Below are 22,562 nucleotides of genomic sequence, written 5' to 3' on the forward strand. Positions count from 1 at the left end.
TCAGACTACAAAAAAAAAATGCTTGGCGCCCTATTATGTGTCAGTGCTTGCACCTACCCCGTAGGTGGCTAGGAGAGGTGTCTACTATATCTACACTACCTCCAAAAAATAATGTACGAAATGTCTTACCTCTGAAAAAGTAAATTGAACGGGCAGGATATTATAACCATTCATTACGTACAATTTAAAGTACACACGTATAAAATATGACGGTCAAAATCCAGGCTACGTCCATAATTTATTGTATTATAGTTATAAGATTGTATACAATTGAAACGTTTGAAATGTTTCTATGCCATGCACCATAGAAATAGCTCAACTTGAATAGGTGTTTCTTTCTTTTTTACTTAACTAGTTAAATGGGGGGAGGGCTTCTTTGTGACATTAATTGTCAAATATTTTTATTTTTTTTAATTGATACTAACATTTGTACAGCCGTTGGTGTAGTGTACGCAATAAATACTGATCTTATTGGTACTCACAGTCCATCAAAGATTTGCTGACTCAGTCAAATACTTAAGGCTGTCAAGACGGTCAAGATTATTGTCATCATAAAAAGCTTAAGAGTATTACAAAAGATTAAAGACTTAAATCCAGATTCTGACAAGCCACGTACCTATTGAATGTTGAAATTATTAAACAGAGCTATAAATAACATTAATTATTATTCAATTCCACACCTCCATTTCAAAGGCCAACTTTGTCATGTGACATAACAGAAAGACAGACGTCCAAACAAACTTGATGGCATATTTCTGTTGATTGTGTGTCAGTTTCGAGTAGTATGATAATGTAAAAAATATTTCGTTTATAATAATGAAATTGTTTTTATGTTTATGTGATTGTTTTTTTTATGTGTGTTTATGTGTTTTAATTTTGTTTTTAGGTTTATTTGATTGTTTATATATTGGTTGACCGTAAAGTTTGTCTAAAAGTAGTTTTAATAAACCATTCAAATGTCAGAGATACATTCAAAATAACGTGAATCGATGCGAGGTTCGATCTTTACCTTTTCCAGATATGGCTGCAGCATAGTATTTGGCATTTGTTTTAGCATTTGTTTTGGCTATTAGATCTTTCGATGCAGGAGACTTGTATGTATTTCTAAACCAGGAGATATATTTTGAATGTACATGTGAGAAAAAAGATTCTTTTCTTATTGTAAATGACAAAATTTAGGGCCTTAAAATAGCTTATGCTTTATGCTATTTGTTATAGTTTTATAGCCCCCTCCCCCTTTTTTTTTTCAAAACTTGCATTTCAAAAAATGGAAATAAAATCAAAATGATAGTGGTCAATCCCTAGAGAATTCAATTCTACTCTCAGTCAAGTAAATATATATTTGGCTGTTACTGTCCCTACCTCAATTATGCTTACTTTGATACATAGAAAATGACAATTTGTCTCGTTATGGCTGCCAGACTGCAGCACAATCTGAATGTATTCACAAGAGATAGAATCAAAGTAGCTATTATTGTATGTGTCCAATGTTTTAATCATCACTTTTACATCAACAATTGTCATTACGCACTGGAAAAGGAGTGCGCAATGGAAAACCAAGTTTGCACACAAAAGGCTTTTTTTTTTTTTAATTTAGTTGCTTCCCCTTAAGTTTTAATTTCATGCCCTATTCGCACTGGAAGTCATATTTCTATTATTTTGGTTACTTCCCTTGGCATTGAACACCGATGCCCTGTTTGCACTGGAAGTCAAATTTCTTTTATTGTAGTTACTTCCCTTGACATTGAAGACTAATGCCCCATCTGCTCTGAGCGTGATACAATGTGTTTATTTCATATGCTTATCTATATGTAGTAAATGTGGTATTTTGTAATCCAGTACTCCTATGGAGAAATTGGTTTTCAAATTTGCTGCTGTGGATGTTGTCCTCGTGAAATGTTCCAATGACATCTGGAGATTCAACGCCATAAAGCAACTAAGTATTACTGACAGGCATTTACACTAAAATCAAAACGAAATGTACGTACTTCTGAGTCATTAAATCTCTTTGAATGTCACTTGTAAGTAGTTATTACATCTCAATCTGTCTGTCTGAATGTCTGTCTGAATGTCTGTTTGTTTCAAATTTTGAGCAAGCTATTTCTCCTACTCCCTATTCTTGGACAGAGTTGAAACTTTGCACAATTCTTCATTATTTCTAAAAGAAAATGAATCAATGCAAAAAAGTACCCACTTTGTTTATAAAATATTTTTTTATATCAAAAAAGAGAAATGACTCTTACATTATTGAGATATATAGCTTTAAATGTGGAGTTTTTTCCCATTAGATATTTTGCCAATTGATAATTGTCAAACTAGAGTTTTCACTGTATAGCCAATTGGCGAGTAATTTTGTTCCCTTAAGTATATTCAAAAACTGTCAATTTTCTAGGGAAATCGTTAGACTGTCTTCAAATTAACCGTCCACCTAGTTTTGGACCGCTACCCATAAGAGAATGCAAGCTGATATGTGAATTCTTCAAAATAAATCATTGGAATAATTTTTTTTTTTTAAAGTTTGTCTTTAACTCTCCATTGACGACATATCGTATTTCCTGAGCCGTGTCTTCTGCTAAACTGCAAAGAACTGTGGTCTAGAAAAGAATTTCCTCAAAAAGTATCGCAGGAATCCGGGGTCTTAACTAGTTCACTTCTTTCTTGGGAAACTATTTCGTGTAGACATGTCGATTGTTTTTAGTTCACTGGGGTAATGTTTCATTTGTAAAGTTATCACACGAACACAGACACAAGTGCATTTCGTTTGAACTGGTTCAATATATTGATGATATAACATGATTAAAACAAGCTATAGCTTCTTCTTTAACATGGGGTTCTCTGAATGTAGCAAACTATAACAGTTGCTCTCAATTTGGTAGAAAAGAAGGAACACATTTAGTCTCTGACTATGGAAAGCTATAACAGTTGCTCTCAATTTGGTAGAAAAGAAGGAACACATTTAGTCTCTGACTATGGAAAACTATAACAGTTGTTCTCAATTTGGTAGAAAAGAAGGAACACATTTAGTCTCTGACTATGGAAAGCTATATATTAGTTTGTTATCTTTATTTAACCACATGTGGCTACCAATCCAAGAGGCATAGGTAGAGTAACATTGATGAATATAGAACCATCAGGCAATCCTTTTTCATAAGTTCGGCATGAATTCGCCATAAACTGTACATTACTTCGACCTAATTGGACATGTCTTCGCCGCAAATACCACTTGTCTTTGTCCTTCATTCCACTTGTCTTTGTCCTTCATTCCACTTGTCTTTGTCCTTCATTCCACTTGACGTCTTTGTTCTGCTATTTGTTCTGCTATTTAAACGTTCAAGCGGTTCAACTATAATATAAAGCAGAAAGTAAGGCGTATGTATGCATGTATGTATGTATGTATGTATGTATGTATGTATGTATACATGTATCTAAGTATGCAGTCCGCAGGTCATATATATATATATATATATATATATATGTATAGTTCGTCCGTTGTGGTTCAATGATGACCACTTTGTCATCCAGGGGGCTGAGGGCTTTGCACTGGGGTTTTATGCCTCCTCATGTGGCTGGTGAGACCTATGTCAGCCGCGGGTCATATCTGTCTAATGTCAATATAAACGCACTTCATGATCAGACATCATTGTGTCTCAGTTCTACATCTTCCTCTCTTCTAGTGTGTTGTCTGACAAATTTTTTGAGTGAAACTCTACACTATGATTTTCTGTGTCCATCACCGAGATAGCCTAAGTGACTTCTGATCAATCATCATTACGATGAGTACCATGTGTCTTGTTCGTAAGATTGTTTTTCTTAAGTAAATAGGACATAGCTGTTGCTTCTTCCTGTGATGCTGACTTGCTAGCCTAGTTCTGTGCAGTGATGCTGACTTGCTAGTCTAGTTCTGCACAGTGATGCTGACTTGCTAGTCTAGTTCTGTGCAGTGATGCTGACTTGCTAGCCTAGTTCTGTGCAGTGATGCTGACTTGCTAGTCTAGTTCTGTGCAGTGATGCTGACTTGCTAGCCTAGTTCTGCACAGTGATGCTGACTTACTAGTATAGTTCTGTGCAGTGATGCTGACTTGTTAGTCTAGTTCTGTGCAGTGATGCTGACTTGCTAGCCTAGTTCTGTGCAGTGATGCTGACTTACTAGTCTAGTTCTGTGCAGTGATGCTGACTTGCTAGTCTAGTTCTGTGCAGTGATGCTGACTTGCTAGTCTAGTTCTGTGCAGTGATGCTGACTTGCTAGTCTAGTTCTGTGCAGTGATGCTGACTTACTAGTCTAGTTCTGTGCAGTGATGCTGACTTGCTAGCCTAGTTCTGTGCAGTGATGCTGTGTGACAAGTCAAAAACTCGCTGTCAGAGTCACTCTAAATTATCACAGCATTAATTATTATTTTTCATTATTTATTTATTTTATTTAATTATTTCCCCATCCTACCTCCAATTTCTTCACCCGCACCACCTTTTCCGCTCCAGGCTAGACTTAGTTGACCACATTGGAGATAGTTAAGGCGCGTCCTTTCATTTATCTTCCCTGGACCGGGGCAAAGGTACACGCAAACTCTTTGATCTTATCGGCAGGATGTCTGACAGCCGCAGTGGACACCACCTTGTGTGGAATGCAAGTAACTCCTCCCCCCCCCCCCCCACATTTCTCCTATGTCTCTCTTTGATCTAGGAGACCACGAGGACAAACACGCCCATTGACCCCCCAATGTGAGAATCCCATCTCTTGTCGGACTTCACCCACGTGTAAGATAATTCTAAGCCTAGGACATTTCCTGTTTCCGCTCACATTTTCCAGGCCTTTGTATATAAGGTAAATTAAATCAAGTCAGACCCTCTCTTTCTCATTCGAGCTGAGCTATCGAGTCTGGACTACATCATTTATTCTTACTCCTAGAGGAATACCTGGTGGTAAGCCGAACTTAATCACAAGTTCCATCTTAATTACTCTGTGTATATTTCCATTGGATTTTATCATGTGTAGTTTATTATTTCATTTATATTTAATTAGTGCATTGTGTATTTCTCACTGTCGTAAGTAGAAAACATGAACATGGCTAATGTATATTTTATGTATTGCATTAATCTATTAATGCTACGTTGCTCAATTGATCATTGATGCAACCATGTATATATTTGTACACCTTATTTTATTTCCTTTATCTCGGTTGACAGCCTTGATAATTTTACTATCGCACTAATATTGCGCTTAGAAAGGAGATATGAGTTATCTCCCCTGTATTGAATTATCTCCCCTGTGGCTAACGAGAGTTGCGCCGCTTGAACGGACACCCTCTCCATTCAAGCGCGCACCATTGTTCTCGATCGACGGTCATATGTAAACATACCGTCAGGGTCGCTGACCACCGCCCAATTCACCCCCCCCCCTTTTCTTTCTCTATCCACCTGTGTTGTTTATTTGAGATTATTATTTCCCCTTCTATGTACATTCTTATATTATTATTTCCCCTTTTATGTACATTTCTATATTGCTACTATCTGCCATCTATTCTCCAAATCCCATTTGTCATCATCTCCCCATTGTGCTCTAAAGCAATTTTACCAATCTGACGAATGCACCTCAGGCGAGGGCATCGATAAGATGCATAAGAGACATGTCCCAACTTGTCTTTATTTATCCGCAGCCTCCCTCGGGTGTCTGCTTATTTATTGGATCAACTATTTGTTTGATATCAAGAATCACCTACTATCTTTGTGCTTAGTGCTATTCAGCACTGCACTAGCTCACTGACCTGCCTATTTAGTTGCCATCGAGAATCACCTATTGCCTATTTACCTGCCTATTTGTTTGATATCAAGAATCACCTACTATCTTTGTGCTTAGTGCTATTCAGCACTGGACTAGCTCACTGACCTGCCCCTATTTATGTGCTTAGTGCTATTCAGCACTGCACTTGCATACTGAGATCTACTCAACTCTACTACTCGGCGCTATCGGCATTGCCCGCCTATTCGACAGCCCACCTGTCAAGCTATTAGGCGCAACGTCCCTATAGATTCAGATCTGTGTGAGACGTCATAGCTACGCCAACCCTCTGCAACTCACTGGACATATCCTGTCAACTACGCTGCCCACGGCAGATACGCTCTGCCCGCAGTAACCTTGTGCCCACGGTAGCCGGCCACCCGCCCTACTGTGCCCACTACCGATATTAGATTTGGGGATTGAAACTCCACAAGAACTATATCACCGGCGTCCCTCTATCCGCTAGAGCGCCACCTCCAGCTGCAGAACCTCAAGCTAGGACACAGCCAGCTGCGACATCAACAGGGAAAAACAGCTAAGTCAGAGGACAAAGTGACATACTCTCTTATTAGGTGCAAGAGTGATGATTAAATCCATTATTATCTAGAGATAGATGCAAACCCTCCCCCTTTTTATTCTCATATGTATATTTATGTAAATAAATATTCTTTTATTTTAACTTTTGTATCTATCTTTCATTGCTTTGTCTCGTTGCGTGTCTGCTCCCGATTCATATGCTGATAGGTTGGTGTGTGATAGCTTTAAAAATAATCATCCCCTAGACATTAAACGCGCCAAACACACATCACACTTCCCAACTTGTCACATGCTGACTTACTAGTCTAGTTCTGTGCAGTGATGCTGACTTGCTAGTCTAGTTCTGTGCAGTGATGCTGACTTACTAGTATAGTTCTGTGCAGTGATGCTGACTTGCTAGTCTAGTTCTGTGCAGTGATGCTGACTTGCTAGTCTAGTTCTGTGCAGTGATGCTGACTTGCTAGTCTAGTTCTGTGCAGTGATGCTGACTTGCTAGTCTAGTTCTGCGCACTGATGCTGACTTGCTAGTCTAGTTCTGTGCAGTGATGCTGACTTGCTAGTCTAGTTCTGTGCAGTGATGCTGACTTGCTAGTCTAGTTCTGTGCAGTGATGCTGACTTGCTAGTCTAGTTCTGTGCAGTGATGCTGACTTGCTAGTCTAGTTCTGCGCAGTGATGCTGACTTGCTAGTCTAGTTCTGTGCAGTGATGCTGACTTGCTAGTCTAGTTCTGTGCAGTGATGCTGACTTGCTAGTCTAGTTCTGTGCAGTGATGCTGACTTGCTAGTCTAGTTCTGTGCAGTGATGCTGACTTGCTAGTCTAGTTCTGCACAGTGATGCGGACTTGCTAGCCTAGTTCTGTGCAGTGATGCTGACTTGCTAGTCTAGTTCTGTGCAGTGATGCTGACTTGCTAGTCTAGTTCTGTGCAGTGATGCTGACTTGCTAGTCTAGTTCTGTGCAGTGATGCTGACTTGCTAGTCTAGTTCTGTGCAGTGATGCTGACTTGCTAGTCTAGTTCTGCACAGTGATGCGGACTTGCTAGCCTAGTTCTGTGCAGTGATGCTGACTTGCTAGTCTAGTTCTGTGCAGTGATGCTGACTTGCTAGTCTAGTTCTGTGCAGTGATGCTGACTTGCTAGTCTAGTTCTGTGCAGTGATGCTGACTTGCTAGTCTAGTTCTGTGCAGTGATGCTGACTTGCTAGTCTAGTTCTGTGCAGGGATGCTGACTTGCTAGTCTAGTTCTGTGCAGTGAAGTTGAAAAAAGGAAAAACCTTTAGTCAACAGAAAGGGGAGATTTAGATTAAATACTAAATTAGTTTTTACACTTATATAAACTAATTTGTAATTAATAAAATACACTAGTTTGTTTATTAATTTTCATTTTAATTATTGGTTTGTAAAAATTAAATAGTTATAAAACAATGAAGTTTCTCAACACTAATACATTGAGCCAACTCATTATCATGAATTCCATAAGAGCTCAGAATGTCAAATTTAGGGATCCGAAGTATGCTATTGAATTCACCAATATTGTATGTTACAGTGGTTTAACGAAAGGTCAATAGGTTAAGAGTGTGAACTCGTATGGTTTTATTTATCTTAATATAAAGTTAAGTAAATTAAGGATGGCTGCCTGGTCGTGCGCGCTGGACTGTCGTTCAGATTTATCGGTGGTCCAGGGTTCAAACCCTGCCCGCTCCCATCCCCCGTCGTCCTGCGGGAGGTTTAGGCTAGGAAATTATTATCTTCAACTCTGAAGGAACATCCGAAACATGTAAAACATTCTACAAACATTTACAAAAGAAACAAATAATTAATTATCTGAGGAAGAAATATGGAACACGAATGCACCTATTCCCATGAAAGACGCGCTTACCAATGTTTGTAAATATACATTGTTAATCTATTGTTAAATTCTTAATGTATGCGTTTGTATTCAAATTTATTTATCTATATTGAAATATAAACAAGAAGCCCCTACAAATACTTTCAGAGATAAAATGTATTTTATAATTAAATGTAATTGTATCAATTAGTCCGGATCAGTCGAGTAATTGATTTTGTAATAGATTTAGATAATAGTAATAAATCTGTGCGATTACAAATATTTTTATCAATTGTTGTTTTTTTAACTCACTTTCAGGCTTCTAGTTTGCTCAGTGCGCTATGATCCTATCACCTGTCTGGCAAAGGTGGTCAGTGCGCTATGATCCTATCACTTGTCTGGCAAAGGTGGTCAGTGCGCTATGATCCTATCACCTGTCTGGCAAAGGTGCTCAGTGCGCTATGATCCTATCACCTGTCTGGTAAAGGTGGTCAGTGCGCTATGATCCTATCACTTGTCTGGCGAAGGTGGTCAGTGCGCTATGATCCTATCACCTGTCTGGCAAAGGTGGTCAGTGTGCTATGATCCTATCACCTGTCTGGCAAAGGTGGTCAGTGCGCTATGATCCTATCACCTGTCTGGCAAAGGTGGTCAGTGCGCTATGATCCTATCACCTGTCTGGTAAATGTGGTAAAGAGGAAGGGAAGCTAGGGTGTATCTTAGTAAATGTTTTACAAGACACAATGTTACCGTCATCGCTTTTTAAATGCATAAAGAAAGGTTGTACGATTTGAATTCGAACTCAGGGCTCAAGTCTTCTGTAATAATTCCACCACATCTGTCAATTACGATACCAAACAATAAAATAATAATTACCAATAGTTAATTAACTAACTGGCTAATTTTTTCTATTGACTTGTTTTGTCAGGTACTAGAAATAAATGCGCAAAATTTCAGCTTGATCTAAGATTGGTTGTGGGATTAATAACGTGTGCAAACATATTACCTGACAGACAGACGGACATACTGCCTGTTCGTGCGGTACGCGCACTGGTCTGTCGTTCGGTTGTCTCGATGGCCCAATGTTCATACCATGCCGCTGCCATTCCCCATCGTCCTGCGGGAGGCTTGGACTAGGTAGTGAAATACATTTAACTTTGAAAGAACATCCGAAACATGTCAAATATTTAACAAAACATATATATGTGTGTGTAGCCTCCCCTGCTTTGTTTAGAAGTATCTTTTTTTATGATATCAAAAGGTTAATATTGTTCTGTACTGCTGTAACAATGTCAGCTTATACGTAATTATCAAACAAGACACAGCATTCATTAATCTCAATCACTGCAATGAACTATTTCACAACTATTTCATGGCCTGGCGGGTTTTTGCCCAGTGGAATTCTGTACGGCAGTGTTTCTCAAATTTTGATCTATTCGCCCATTTGACAAAAAAAAAACAAAAAAAAAAAACACATCGTCCTTTAGACATCTTGCCCAATACGCAAGCCAAATTAAGGCAAAAAAAGCCAAATTAATCCAGACGGAGAAAGCCTCAAGTCAAGGTACATATAGTGCAAGTATGTCTGCAATCTTTCTCTGTGGCATTTTTACGTCTCGAGAGACGATCTTTTCCATTAGCAACTTCTTGTGTGGCTCTAGCCTGTAGTTGTTTGCTTGTTCTTGAGAAACAAGAAAGAGAAGCATGTTTGCATTCAGTCGGGGAAACTTGATACGGTCATTCTTGATTCGGTCATTTTTATCTTTTTAATACGTCCGTACTTTATTTGATCATACTTGATTCAGTCATACTTGATTCGGTTGTACTGGATTCGGTCATACTTGATTCGGTCATTTTTATCTTTTTAATGCGGTTATTTTGATTCGGTCTTTTCTTTTACTCGGTCCAACCTGTTGGAGGGCGCCGTTGTCCATGTATTGATCAGAGCTAGGTGATGACTCATACAGTTGTATTTTTTTCCTCCACCCGGCTGCTAGAATACGAGGGGTGGGGGGTATGGAAGGTGCAGGGGTACAGAGAGAGACGGGGAGTAGGCTCAATCATGGCAGGAGAGGGGATAGGGAGCCATCTACTCCAGACAGCAAAAAGAAAAAAAGCCTTTAAAAAAAAAAAACTTCTTGTGTGTTATTAAAGAATCTAACCATTGCTTGTTGGTGTGTGTGTGTGTTTATGTGTGTGTGTGTGTGTGTGTGTAAGTACGTTGATGTGTTTAGTGGGTGAGTTTATTAGAACGTGAGTCTGTGTGCCTGTAAGAGATCTTTGTCTATATGATTGCAAACCTTTTTTTTTTCTCTCTTTCCTGCTTCTCTAGCTGCTTGTACTTTTATTTAAAGACACAGTTGAATCTCTTTAGCCAGAGTTAGGATTGCATCTCTCTCTCTCTCTCTCTCTCTCTCTGTCTCTCTCTCTGTCTGTCTTTTCCACGCTTTTTTTTTTCATAGGTCAGCAAGATCGACAACATTTTTTTTTACTGAGCAGTGACGTAACTGACTGAGCAGTGACGTAACTGACTGAGCAGTGACGTAACTGACTGAGCAGTGACGTAACTGACTGAGCAGTGACGTAACTGACTGAGCAGTGAGAATGAGACGACTTAGTGTGTTGAAACAGTAAAGATGTGTTTTTTAGTAGGGAGTTAAATTTTGTTTCAATACCATTTTATATTAGTATAATTAGAATTATTTCCTTTCATCTCAAGTTGAATTTGTCTATATTGTAATCACATTTATATTTGGGTTTGTTTTAAAAAGAAGTTTGTTCAAGTTATTTCACGCTCTACTACTAAAAATGTAACATGCCTACATCGGTTTAATGTATTAGTTGTACTAGTAGTCTTGTGCTACATGTTTACCACTGACAGTCACAATGGGCAATGATGTTTGAGCTAACGTGAGATTTGCTTTAGCTCCAGTCCTCAGATGAAGGAGGGGTGCAGTATTTCACGTTGTTGGGTACTCGGCAGCCAGTCTTGGAGATCTGTTGCACACAGCCGTCTCAGACTTCGTGCCACTGTGAATGAAATTTGGTATAAATAAAGGTATTGACCTGCGTAAGCCAATCATCACTTTAAAAATACTGAGCGCAGGTTGGAGGAGATGGTCTCTGTACTTGACTATGCAGGTGCCTCTTCCTCTAGTTAGCCAGTCTGCTCTTGAGACGTGATCGATGCCTACATCTCATCACGTTTTTTGCTGACGCTCACCACCTGACACAAAGAGAGGTAGTGGAGGTCATTGTTTCCAGCCACCTGACACAAAGGGAGGTAGTGGAGGTCATTGTTTCCAGCCACCTGACACAAAGGGACGTAGTGGAGGTCATTGTTTCCAGCCACCTGACACAAAGGGACGTAGTGGAGGTCACTGCAGTTTGCAGGTATTTTCTCTGCCACTCAGCAGGTATCTGAATTCCAGGTGCAGCCAATACAAACGCCTGTGTGCAGTCATCACGATTCAAGTTTCCATCGTAGGTTCTGGGCGAATAGAGACTTGAAAAGAGATAGATAAAGAAGGGAGAGATATGTGTCTGAAGAGATCAAAGAACTGCTTAACTAATAGAGCATCTAGTGTTTGTTCTTAGTTTATGATAGTGCAGATTATCAGCGAAATTGCCGCTGAGCGGTAACGCGCTTGGCTTCCAAACCGGCGGTCCTGGGTTCGATCCTGATGAAGACCAGGATTTTTTTTTTATTTTGGGATCTTTCGGCGCCTCTGATTCTACCCAACTCTAATGAGTACCTGAAATTAATTGGGGAAAAGTAAAGGCGGTTGGTCGTTGTGCTGGCCACATGACACCCTTGTCAACCGTAGGCTTCGGAAACAGAAGACCTTTACATCATCTGCCATATAGACCACAAGGTCAGAGAGGGCAACTTTACTTTACTTTTACATTTGATTTATGCAGACCAGCGATTGGTTGGGAAACAGATCCAGTGTGAAATGTTTTATTTAAGTAGGAGGTCAATGTGGGTTTGCTTTTAGTTTTTCACTTGTTTGAATTCCCTGTAGAGTATTTAAAATATGAAGGAGGCTATCCTCCCAGCCACTGGTGAGAAAATACGCCCACCATATCTATCTATAGAGGCGCGGTGGCTGAGCGGTAGAGCGCTTGACCTAGACAGGCTCTATAGATAGATAGATAGATAGATAGATGGATAGATAGATAGATAGATGGATAGACGGACAGACAGATAGATAGATAGATAGATAGATAGATAGATAGATAGATAGATAGATAGATAGATAGATAGATAGATAGATAGATAGATAGATAGATAGATAGATAGATAGATAGATAGATAGATAGATGAAGAGTGACCTTTAGTAAAATTACTAAATTTAGAGGCTCTTCAGGACAGAAAACTAAAAGTAGCTATAAAACAAAAAAAAACACTAAACATCATTTACAAATACAAAAACACAACAAAAACAAAATTATCTAGAAAGACATGCTCCTTCTTCCCAAGTGCCAGAATCAGCCAGGAAAACCACTGTATTAGAAGAGTCTTTAATTAACACGACTAGATTAGCACACGTAATTATCTTCTCATTGCAAGGAACGTCTGTAATTTATAAGATAAGTTTCTCTCAGGATTTTTGTAAAGATCCATTCATTACTACTCAAGAAAACTCAAAGTTCATCAAAATTGACTCCAAATTCAAGTTGGCATTTTCTTATTGGCAGACATCAAGCCTGAATTAAGCATTGTCTTATTCGTCATGATACGAAGAAAAAAAAAAGGTATTGAATCCAATTGTTCTCAGTTCATGTTTCTGTTGCTACATTTGTCGAATGTCTATATCCAGCACACATCTTTCAGGGTTTTTTTTAAGACAATTTGGGTGCAATTTGTGTCTTTTTCAGGAAGAGTTTAAGGCCATGCGCACTGGATTGGACTTGACAAATGGAGTTTTTCTGATGTAATGTTAAATTCTCTATGTAACATCTCTATGCTATCTAAGCTTGCTTAAACCATTCTCTTTCTTTGTCCATACTTCCTCCCCTTGTTGCACTGGAAGATGTGATATCAAGTTCTTGTCATCTTAAGAAAAGGTGAAAAAAAAGGCCAAATTGTAATTGTCAGTTGTGTTGTTGTTGTTGTTTTTTTTGAAAATTTGTTTGTGGATGGTCGTTGCTGCTGGATGTCTGGTTGGCGTTTTTTTTTTTTTGTCTTACAGAATAAGACGTCTCTAGAGTCCTATCAGAGTGATTCATACGTGTTGACGTTGTACAGGGCAATGACTCATACATTCTTATAATATACAAGTGTATGAGTCACCCAATGTTGATTGAGTCTGTTCATATTTACTCCTTACAGCTGGGACATTTATTTAGTTATTCCATATTTACGATATAGCGGTGCAAAATTCATTTACTTGTTAATGAGTTTAACGTCGCTGCTTGAATATAATAAATATATATGACTGATTAAGATCTACACAACAGACTTGTGGTGTGTTCAGTTTCTCGTTGAATTTAGATCTACACGACAGACTTGTGGTGTGTTCAGTTTCTCGTTGAATTTAGATCTACACGACAGACTTGTGGTGTGTTCAGTTTCTCGTTGAATTTGGATCTACACGACAGACTTGTGGTGTGTTCAGTTTCTCGTTGAATTTAGATCTACACGACAGACTTGTGGTGTGTTCAGTTTCTCGTTGAATTTAGATCTACACGACAGACTTGTGGTGTGTTCAGTTTCTCGTTGAATTTAGATCTACACGACAGACTTGTGGTGTGTTCAGTTTCTCGTTGAATTTAGATCTACACGACAGACTTGTGGTGTGTTCAGTTTCTCGTTGAATTTAGATCTACACGACAGACTTGTGGTGTGTTCAGTTTCTCGTTGAATTTAGATCTACACGACAGACTTGTGGTGTGTTCAGTTTCTCGTTGAATTTAGATCTACACGACAGACTTGTGGTGTGTTCAGTTTCTCGTTGAATTTAGATCTACACGACAGACTTGTGGTGTGTTCAGTTTCTCTTTGAATTTAGATCTACACGACAGACTTGTGGTGTGTTCAGTTTCTCGTTGAATTTAGATCTACACGACAGATTTGTGGTGTGTTCAGTTTCTCGTTGAATTTAGATCTACACGACAGACTTGTGGTGTGTTTAGTTTCTCGTTGAATTTAGATCTACACGACAGACTTGTGGTGTGTTCAGTTTCTCGTTGAATTTAGATCTACACGACAGACTTGTGGTGTGTTCAGTTTCTCTTTGAATTTAGATCTACACGACAGACTTGTGGTGTGTTCAGTTTTTCGTTGAATTTAGATCTACACGACAGATTTGTGGTGTGTTCAGTTTCTCGTTGAATTTAGATCTACACGACAGACTTGTGGTGTGTTCAGTTTCTCGTTGAATTTAGATCTACACGACAGACTTGTGGTGTGTTCAGTTTCTCGTTGAATTTAGATCTACACGACAGACTTGTGGTGTGTTCAGTTTCTCGTTGAATTTAGATCTACACGACAGACTTGTGGTGTGTTCAGTTTCTCGTTGAATTTAGATCTACACGACAGACTTGTGGTGTGTTCAGTTTCTCGTTGAATTTAGATCTACACGACAGACTTGTGGTGTGTTCAGTTTCTCGTTGAATTTGGATCTACACGACAGACTTGTGGTGTGTTCAGTTTCTCGTTGAATTTAGATCTACACGACAGACTTGTGGTGTGTTCAGTTTCTCGTTGAATTTAGATCTACACGACAGACTTGTGGTGTGTTCAGTTTCTCGTTGAATTTAGATCTACACGACAGACTTGTGGTGTGTTCAGTTTCTCGTTGAATTTAGATCTACACGACAGACTTGTGGTGTGTTCAGTTTCTCGTTGAATTTAGAAAATTTTTTATCAACAGAAACGATAGAAATAAATGGCACTGTATGGAAAAGGTTGCAATTTACAAAAGAGTCACCTAAGTAGGGCGTCACAAAGCGCCCTAAAATTTGGTCCAACATTAAATGGGCTAGGACTTATTGGTATCTTTCATCATTTTCGAAGGACCATGCCATATGGTTTGAGAGACTCTGAGAGGCGTGAGGCGCCCTGGCCTGTACACCAAGTAATGGAGTAAAAAATACGTACATACGCCAAACTGCAGATATTTATTTATTTATTTATTTTTGCCCATCGAAGATTTAAGCCTCCCAAGCAATTTGACAAATCTTCTTAGCAATATAATGTCTTAGCAAGTGTAAGACCTAAAATAAATGCAACACAAGCTGGAAAGAGGATACGCAAGTCGCTTTTGACCAACCTCTGTAATGTTTAAGTAAATGGAATGTTTTAGTAAAGATTTAAATAAATGGAATGTTTTAGTAAAAGATTTAAATAAATGGAATGTTTTAGTAAAAGATTTAAATAAATGGAATGTTTTAGTAAAAGATTTAAATAAATGGAATGTTTTAGTAAAAGATTTAAATAAATGGAATGTTTTAGTAAAAGATTTAAATAAATGGAATGTTTTAGTAAAAGATTTAAATAAATGGAATGTTTTAGTAAAAGATTTAAATAAATGGAATGTTTTAGTAAAAGATGTAATAAATGTAGTGTTTTAGTGAAAGATTTAAGTGAATGGAATGTTTTCGTAAAAGATTTAAATAAATGGAATGTTTTCGTTAAAGAAATGTTAAAGTAAATGGAATATTTGAATGATTTGTTCAAAAGAAATGAAAAATATTCTTCCTATTTGCTTTTTCCAAATTAATTAGGGCGCTTTTTTTTCCTTCGTCATAGTTGACCAGAGCTGACCTTCACATCTGACTCATTGTTTCAACCAATGCCCAGTACCTCCACTATTTTAATACTCTCCAGAGCCTGGTTTATTCTCTCCCTCTGTCCCTCTCGCTGGTTACTTTTAGTGTCCACTATTTGATTTCCAAGCGTCTGGAGGTCCAGAAGTACGGACTAGCATCATCTGTCTGTCTTTCGAGTCACGGCTGAGACTACATCTGGTAAATCAGTGACATGTTACAGAACACAGTATAGTCATATTTAGAACATGGATTTCTATAATTGGAAACACAGATCATTTTCAGATCTGTACAGGCCCATAATTCGTATGTATTTGATATTGTTATAGAGTATTTCTCGAGGTAATTTGTTATAATATAGTTATAGAGCGTCCTAAAAGCTAAATCTGGACCAAACTACAGCACTGACATGTAAATCTAAGAATAAAATCTGACCAAAACAACAAGCCGGCATTCCTTCACGTTGGAAGAGTTGGTTATGTCAAAGTTTCTATCTAAAAATAGATCCTCGTCAGAAATATCCCTAAACCTAATCCGTTAAAGAAAATCATGTGTATGTATCTAATGTTGTATGGACACACTCTCCATGACTATGTCACTTTACAAAGTATTTTTAGACAATATTTCTTTTAACGTGATGCTTTCAAGATAAACAATTAGCGCTCGTATGATGACTACTTGGTAGACAAGGCGGCACAGAAAATCTAATAAATAAAATCAAGATTTAATTAGTGTAGGTGATCATAATCTTTATTAATAAACTAGGCAGTAATTGCCTCAGTATTTATGTGTATGTTTCTGTTGTGTTGTCTTTATATGAGAAAAGAGTAGTTGTAATCACAACAAATTTCCATAAGGATCAATAAAGCAGACTTGGTCCAGCTACCTGGTCGTGTGGTATAGATTGTCCTTACGATGGTTCTGAGTCTTCAATCCTTCTTGAAGGAGGAATGGGCTCGGCAGCGTACGCTCAAAGAAATGGTTGAGTAGAAATAAAATTTAAAAAATGATTTAAAACCAAAAGGTAGGCGACCCAAAGGCAGACCATGAAAACGACGGATAGAGGATGTAGAGGCAGACCATGAAAACGAAGGATAGAGGATGTAGAGGCAGACCATGAAAATGACGGATAGAGGATGTAGAGGCAGACCATGAAAACGAAGGATAGAGGATGTAGAGGCAGACCATGAAAATGACGGATAGAGAATGTAGAGGCAGACCATGAAAACGACGGATAGAGGATGTAGAGGCAGACCATGAAAACGACGGATAGAGGATGTAGAGGCAGACCATGAAAATGACGGATAGAGAATGTAGAGGCAGACCATGAAAACGAAGGATAGAGGATGTAGAGGCAGACCATGAAAATGACGGATAGAGAATGTAGAGGCAGACCATGAAAACGAAGGATAGAGGATGTAGAGGCAGACCATGAAAACGAAGGATAGAGGATGTAGAGGCAGACCATGAAAACGAAGGATAGAGGATGTAGAGGCAGACCATGAAAACGAAGGATAGAGGATGTAGAGGCAGACCATGAAAACGACGGATAGAGGATGTAGAGGCAGACCATGAAAATGACGGATAGAGAATGTAGAGGCAGACCATGAAAACGAAGGATAGAGGATGTAGAGGCAGACCATGAAAACGACGGATAGAGGATGTAGAGGCAGACCATGAAAACGAAGGATAGAGGATGTAGAGGCAGACCATGAAAACGAAGGATAGAGGATGTAGAGGCAGACCTGCAACTTCTTCATTTTCTGGTTTGGAGATGTCTGAAAAGATGGAAGTGTTTAAGCAGAGCAAGAGCCCTCTGTAGCGCCACTATGAATGGATGGACTGAAGCTACGAGGAGTTAATGATTACCTAATCAAATAGACACTTCCAAATTGTGTGTGGAATGGAGTCCTTGAGAAGTCAATAAATTAGTGGCTAGTTTTTTGGTGTTTTTTAAATACATGAAATCAGAGAAGGTCAAGGTCTGTGACGTTAAAGGGCAAAATTTTTCCTAGTTTCTTCTCTCACTGTCTCTCTCTCACTGTCTCTCTCTCACTCTGTCTCTCTCTCTCTCACTCTCTCTCTCTTATTCTCTCTCACTCACTCTCTGTCTCTCTCTCACTCTCTCTCACTCTCTCTCACTCTCACTCTGTCTTTCTGTTTTTCTCTATTCCAAGCATTCTCTCTCACTCTCTCTCTCTCTCTCTTATTCGTTTTTCTTGCTTCTTTTTAATTCTTTTTTTCTTTTCACTATAGCGGTTTTTTTGTCTTACTCATTTTCTCTTTTCTTTCTCTTTCTTTCTCTTTCAAATGATGTATCTCTTTTTTCTGTTTCTTTATATGTTTTTTTTTTGTTCTTTTATTTAATCTCTTTCTCTCTTTTTCTCTATTAATGTCTCTTTTCTTTCTTTCCCACTTTTTTTCTCTGTATATCTTTCTTTTTCGCTTTCTTTCAATCCCCAATTCTCTTTCACTCTCTCTTTTCCTTTCACTTTCACTCTCTCTTTTCCTTTTACTTTCACTCTCTCTTTTCCTTTCACTTTCACTCTCTCTTTTCCTTTCACTTTCATTCTCTCTTTTCTTTTCACTTTCACTCTCTCTTTTCCTTTCACTTTCACACTCTCTTTTCCTTTTACTTTCACTCTCTCTTTTCCTTTCACTTTCACTCTCTCTTTTCCTTTCACTTTCACTCTCTCTTTTCCTTTCACTTTCATTCTCTCTTTTCCTTTCAATTTCATTCTCTCTTTTCCTTTCACTTTCATTCTCTTTTTTCTTTTCACTTTCACTCTCTCTTTTCCTTTCACTTTCATTCTCTCTTTTCCTTTCACTTTCACTCTCTCTTTTCTTTTCACTTTCACTCTCTCTTTTCTTTTCACTTTTATTCTCTCTTTTCTTTTCACTTTCACTCTCTCTTTTCTTTTCACTTTCATTCTCTCTTTTCTTTTCACTTTCACTCTCTCTTTTCTTTTCACTTTCACTCTCTCTTTTCTTTTCACTTTCACTCTCTTATTTCTTTTCACTTTCACTCTCTCTTTTCTTTTCACTTTCACTCTCTCTTTTCTTTTCACTTTCACTCTCTCTTTTCTTTTCACTTTCATTCTCTCTTTTCTTTTCACTTTCACTCTCTCTTTTCTTTTCACTTTCACTCTCTGTTTTCTTTTCACTTTCATTCTCTCTTTTCTTTTCACTTTCACTCTCTCTTTTCTTTTCACTTTCGCTCTCTCTTTTCTTTTCACTTGCATTCTCTCTTTTCTTTTCACTTTCACTCTCTTTTCTTTTCACTTTCATTCTCTCTTTTCTTTTCACTTTCACTCTCTCTTTTCTTTTCACTTTCATTCTCTCTTTTCTTTTCACTTTCACTCTCTCTTTTCTTTTCACTTTCATTCTCTGTTTTCTTTTCACGTGCACTCTCTCTTTTCTTTTCGATTTCACTCTCTCTTTTCCTTTCACTTTCATTCTCTCTTTTCTTTTCACTTTCACTCTCTCTTACACTCCATCAGAAATTATTCAGTGGAGGAGGGGGTGGGGGTAAAATGTCACTGCCCTCCCCCCACCCAGCGTATACTCGCCTCGTACGTTATCAGCGGCTCTGACTGATTGGCCAAGATTGTAGAACTGTCTTTCATCCGTAGACATTTGGTAGTCAAATAAGCCTGAAGCCTTACACTTGTACGGTTAAGACTGCCACCCACGCGTTAGTCATACTAAATGACCTGAGACCAACTCAACGGATTACACTTGTCCTTAGAGAAATTGTGCAGAGTCCCTCCAATGGTGGACGAGATTGATGTCCAAATAGATTCGATACCAGCTATTTTAAGATGCTATCTAACAACGATTTCAATGTTAATTCCTTTTTGTTTTCTAAACAAAAAAACAACTCAAAACGTGATTCCCATTTTAGCAAAGTCATAACAATCTACTTTATAAAGAAAAGAAACAAAGAACTATTCCTGACATTCTGTGCATTTTTTTTATTGCGATCACGTGATAGCTTACAATTTCATTGTTTATTCTGACATGTAAAACAATGTAAATACAACTGAATGTTCCCTAGTAGCATTACAGCATGGAAAGGGTTGCCTGAATCAGCCAGGAAAACCAATGACGTGGCAGAGTTTAATCAGTAATTAACATGCACGACTAATTAAACACTCGAATATGCCTAGGACGTAGTCTGTTAATAAAGAAAGTCAGTAATTTAAGAAAACAAAATTTAAAACAAGGTTATAAACATAGTTAAATACAAACTCAGAATCGGCCCCCCGAAGTGGTTCACTTAGGCAGGTCAAATGTCAGGGTTCAATATTTCTAGCACGAATATCAGAAGCTTGGTACTACAAACCATAACAATCCCTTGTCCGTCTATAAACAAAAAAAAAAGGGACATGTATCTATAGTGTTACTAATGTTATTGTATTGTTCGGCCTACTAACGACATGATACCACAGGGTACGGAGATATATTAATGCTGTTATTATTACTATTATTATTACATTATTAAATGAGTCGAGTACAATTTCTTTCCCTTGTTCAATACCAAACAAAAAAAATTACCAATACTTTATTAAATTACTAGACATATGTTACCCGCGACCCGCGGGTCTTTATTTGCGCATTACTTTCGATATAGTCATGCACTGAGAGTGTTTTGTAAACAATTAAACGAAATAATAATGTAATAAGTAAAGCGAATGTGTCAATGTAAAAATAGTGTGAATGAAGCTATCAAATCAAAATAGCTAATAGGCTTAATTTAAATCCATTTTTTTTTTCAAATTAAAACATTTGCTTGTAGGCCTACATATATTTGATTAAAATTTGAGATGAATAGACTAAATTTTGTATGTTCATGTGTATAAAGTATAAAGTAGATCTTGAGGTAGACATAGATCTAAATCTACATTAATCTAGAGTTAAAAATTGGCTTTAATAGACTATTGAGTTCATTCTGTGCTGCGCATGCGTGAACTTTTTTTCATGAATGAATATAGGCCTATCTCAACACGGCTACGCAGCTTTAGCGAACAGCGAACGAATATATTAAAAATGCTTTAGAAAAACAAATTTGAATGTTAATTTGATTAAAATATGAAATGAATGGACAATAATTAATATGTTTATGTGTTAAAGCATAAAACTATCTTTGCGAAAAGAAGTTTTATCATCTTAGAGTTCAATAAGAGTTTTAGACCTAGGCCTAGGAATAGACTCAGTAGAGAGATGTGTTAATGTGTAACCATTTGGTAATGTCTAATGAAATAATGTTCGCCATGAAATCTGTAGTCACAGATATCAGGAACTAATTTATGTAAAAAATGCTTTTGGATAATCTAGTGGATTAGATTTAGATGTATGTTAAACGTAGCTAATGATCCTTTCACGTTATTTCTCTTTCGCTAAGAAAATAAAATTAGTTTTGCGAAAATGGGTTTACCCGAAGTCGACACATTCTTATCTATTAAAAACGAAAAGAGCGATATCAAGATTGGTCAAGCGGTTTTGATGTCTATAAGTAACATACATACATACATACATACATACATACATACATACATACATATATACATACACCTCACATTCTACTTTATAAAATAGATTGTTGTTGTTTTTTTTTATTGATTCTTGTGTTGTCAGGTAAAAAAATTAATTGTGCAAAATTTCAGCTTGATCTGAAATTGGGTGTGGGAGAAATAACGTGCATAAACCTTTTACTAGACAGACAGACAGACAGACAGACAGTGCTGATATAATCTTAGTAATAAAGATAATGTAGAGAATTTTCAATAATTAACAAAAAGTTATTTCATAGCTATGTCGGAAACTTTTGACCCCCCCCCCCCCGTATTTATTTGGAATTTGACAAGAAAAAAACAAGCAAAATATTTAATAATTCTATTTTAAGAAACAAAGCTTATCTAAGAGAAAGAACTCCGCAATCAATAATGTAGAAACGATTTCCTTTTTTTTTAATAACAAACAAAATAATTAATTACCAATAATAAATTGACTAATTGTTTTGTTTTTTTTTACTGATTCCTGTTTTGTTAGGTACAATAAATCATTTTTTGAAAAGTTTCAACTTGATCCGAGAATGGGAAAAACAACGTGTTCAATTATTTAATGGACAAAACCCTGCATATGTAGCTGCATCTTTGAATAACTAACGATTAGTTTCCTTTGTTGCTATTAAATATGACAATGAATAACCAGCAATTCTAGAACTATCGTTCTGAATTGGTTCCCTTTTTTATTATTGATTCACGTCATATTTATGCCAATTAATAATTGTGCAAAGTTTCAACTTGATCCGAGAATATATGTGGGAGAAATAACGTGTTCAGACAGACGGACAGACAACAGTGCGAGTTGATATAAACTATGAGAAAAGAAATACTCTTCAAAGAAGAATATGTTTTCTTCTTAACCCCATCTATCAAGATCTCCTTTAAATGACGTACTTGATGAAGTCTGGACACAGTAAATCTTGGAGAAGTCTGGACACAGTAAATCTTGGAGAAGTCTGGATACAGTAAATCTTGGAGAAGTCTGGACACAGTAAATCTTGGAGAAGTCTGGACACAGTAAATCTTGGAGAAGTCTGGACACAGTAAATCTTGGAGAAGTCTGGACACAGTAAATCTTGGAGAAGTCTG

This window comes from Biomphalaria glabrata, chromosome 1 (genome assembly GCF_947242115.1).
Source record: "Biomphalaria glabrata chromosome 1, xgBioGlab47.1, whole genome shotgun sequence".
Taxonomy (NCBI): domain Eukaryota; kingdom Metazoa; phylum Mollusca; class Gastropoda; family Planorbidae; genus Biomphalaria; species Biomphalaria glabrata.